The 3128-nt window shown below is 39.0% G+C and overlaps 1 non-coding gene across 1 annotated transcript; it reads left to right on the forward strand.

Annotated features, from left to right (window-relative positions):
* Positions 1-2119: 2119 nt before the first annotated feature.
* On the forward strand, positions 2120-2226 carry LOC145162070 (small nucleolar RNA R71). The gene has a single exon (XR_013738927.1). It is a non-coding gene; the product is annotated as a small nucleolar RNA R71 (small nucleolar RNA).
* The last annotated feature ends 902 nt before the right edge of the window (positions 2227-3128 follow it).

Consider the following 3128-nt stretch of genomic DNA (forward strand, 5'->3'; position numbering starts at 1 on the left):
ACTAAAAGTACGGGATCGGACTCGAATAACGAACTCGAAAAGCACCACCTCGTGGCGGAATTCACCACCTCGTGGTGAATCAAACATATAATTTTTCTGGTATTCTGACTACGACAACGCGACGTGGTGGGGATTACCACGACGTGTTGGTCTTGAAATTGCAATATTCGGTGCCAGAATGAGCTGATTTCTGGAATATAAGTGGCACCAATGAATGTACGAAGCTGGTAGGCGTGACTCCTCACTTATTGACGCAAACAAACACCCGAAAAATTACTCAAATCTCGCTTCTATTGTCGTTTTCTAATCTTTCTCTATAAAGAACCTTCTTTTGTCAATAATACCTTCACTCGGACTCTAAGTATAATACCTGGAAAGCTTCTTCTTGTGAATGCAAATGTGCCAAATCGAATAAAATTAAAGAACCATTCTTGAAAAAAAATGTGCTGAACCACTGCCATGACGTGTTGATGATGTCCACGCCGTGTTGTCTTCTTTTCAATAAATATGCTTCAAAATGCTTTTCTCTTCATTATGTGGGAACCCCACACTTATTCAAAAACTTGTTCTTCAATTATGATCTTCAAAAATCGCACGACTTCTTCAAATTAAGCTCCTTCACTTCTTCACTTTCGTTTAACGCTACAAAATAAGATCAAGAACTAGAGAAACACATCATCATTCGGTTAAACTACAAAAACTAAAAATTAAAAATTAAATACTAAAACAAATCAAAAGGAAACGAAAATGCAAACTCATAAAAATCGGGTTGCCTCCCAACAAGCGCTTCTTTTTTAGGAGTCGATAACTGGACTCCTTCCCACTCTATGTTGCGTCAGGTGGAAGTGTAACCACCTCATTCTCCATCATCTTGAACCTTAATCGTTTGCAAGCAACCCTTCTATTGAATGCCTTTCTTGAACTTTCTTGCATTGTTGGGTTGACATCTTCTTTATGTTTCCGCTTGGGTTCTTTCTTCATTCTCGTGTCTTTAGCTTTTGTCTTGTCTCTTTCCAGGTTTTTCTTTTCAAAATGAGACTCGTCACTCTCTTCTTCTTTTTCTTCAATCGGCTCTGTTACTGGATTTGGTGGTCTTGTAAAAGCAAACACCTCAAAAATCATAGGTGTTGAAACTGGAGGTTTCGAATAATTCACTTCTTTTTCCAATTGCTCTTCGGGTAAAGGCTCCTCCCATTCCTCCCACTCTTTTTCCTTCATACTTTCAAATTCATCATGCTTAAGGAACTTCATGTTTTCTTGTTTCACCAAATTTGCATTGGCACGAGATGGGAAAGGGAGAGGTGGTCGATATGGCTCAACAATAGAAAAATCATAATCTTCTTTTATTGCCCACAACGTGGCACTATTGCCTCCATGTCGTGGCGATTGGGCAGCTTCACGATACTCTTCTTCTTCTTTATTTTTTACTTCGAGTGACCAATTAGACTCCTCTTCAAGTTCCTTCATATGCACTAATTCATCTTCTTCTTCTGTATCAACAGCCATGACTTGATCCGTACGGATTGACTCGGCTTTTCTTGAAAGTAAATCCGATAGCTTTTCTTGTAAAAGTTTTGTTAATTGCCCAACTTGTGTTTGGATGCTCAAAATAGATTCTTGTTGAACTCTAAGTGTTGCATCAGTTGCATCATGTCTTTTTTCGCTAGCTTCCATGAATCTGAATAGCATCGACTCGAGAGCAGATATTTTCTCTGATTGGACTTGCTCAATTTGGTAGAGATCATGCTTAAGTTCTTGAATTTCTTTCACATCTCATTCTCTATTGTACTCCACATCACAGTCCTTAGTAGAATGGGGTCCCCCACAAGCTCCGCATCTATCATGAATTGATCCACCAATTTTTGTGATCTTTTCTTCCATTGCGTCGAGCTTTGCAATTACTGCACTAATAGTATCTTGACCTCCATCTTTACTTGACTTTCCTCTAGTGAAATCCTCCTTTGAGTTATGATACTCTCTTGAATGCTTAGCGAATTCTTCAATCAAAGCTTTATTCGTTGTCGGATTCTTCTTTGTCATGGGCCCTTGTGAGTCTAAAAGTTGACGAGTGCACACATTGACTCCATCATAAAATATCGAGATTTCTTGTTGCACATTGAAGTCATGTTGAGGTAAATTTCGTAACAATCTCTTGTAACGTTCCCAAGCTTCGTATAATGACTCACCCTCTAATTGTTGAAAATTGTGGATGTTTCTTTTAAGCTTTGCCACTTTTGAAGGAGGAGTAAACTTGTAACGCCCGTAGATCCAGGCTAGTCAATTTAGAGACGATAAGCGTCAAAAATGACTTTTTGATAGAAGATTATTTAGGATGAATAATCTTAACTAAGTTGTAGTATATGTTACAAGGATTCCGTACATATAAAGAACGCCGAAATCCGAGTTATAACGAAGAAGTTATGACCTGTCGAAGTTTCGCGACAGAACCGGCACGACACAGCGCGACGTAAATAGTGAATTTATGTTAGAGCGATATTTGGCCTTAGCGATCTAAATGAAATTCGTAGAATACGTTAAACCGAGAGCGTGCATAAAAAGAACGTCTAAATCTGACTTCGTGTGAGGAAGTTATGATTTTTCGAAGTTTCAGCATTATCAATATGCAGCCCGAAACTCGAGATTGAGGTCGAGTGATATTTAGCCAAAAATTTCTAAATGAGAAATGTAGATCTCATCAATAGTTGTCCAACGATAAAAAGACAGTCGAAAACGGAGTTCAGATGAAGGAGTTATGAATTTCGAACGGAGTTTTTCTGTCCTGCCCTACTAAAAATAATATATTAATAATATATTAAAATTAAAATCAAAATTAGCCAACGGAGTCTAAACGAGAGTTGTAGAGCATAATCTCACCTTCGTGTCGATATGACGAACGTCGAAAACGGAGTTCGTATGCGAAAGTTATGAATTTCTGAAGTTCGGGCGCGAAACCCCACAACTGTCAGGGTTCACGACGTGAACTGACTTCTGACGCCTTCTGGAGCCTCTAGAGCAAGTGGACGAGTGACGAACGCAGTGACCTATTGTGCTCACGACGTGAACACTTAAAACTCGCGACGTGAGTGCAGAAATTTCACCCTATAAATAGAAATCAAGGGTCAGCCGAT

This window comes from Lactuca virosa, chromosome 2, assembly GCF_052849685.1.
Source record: "Lactuca virosa cultivar CGN04683 chromosome 2, Lactuca_virosa_CGN04683_v6, whole genome shotgun sequence".
NCBI lineage: Eukaryota > Viridiplantae > Streptophyta > Magnoliopsida > Asterales > Asteraceae > Lactuca > Lactuca virosa.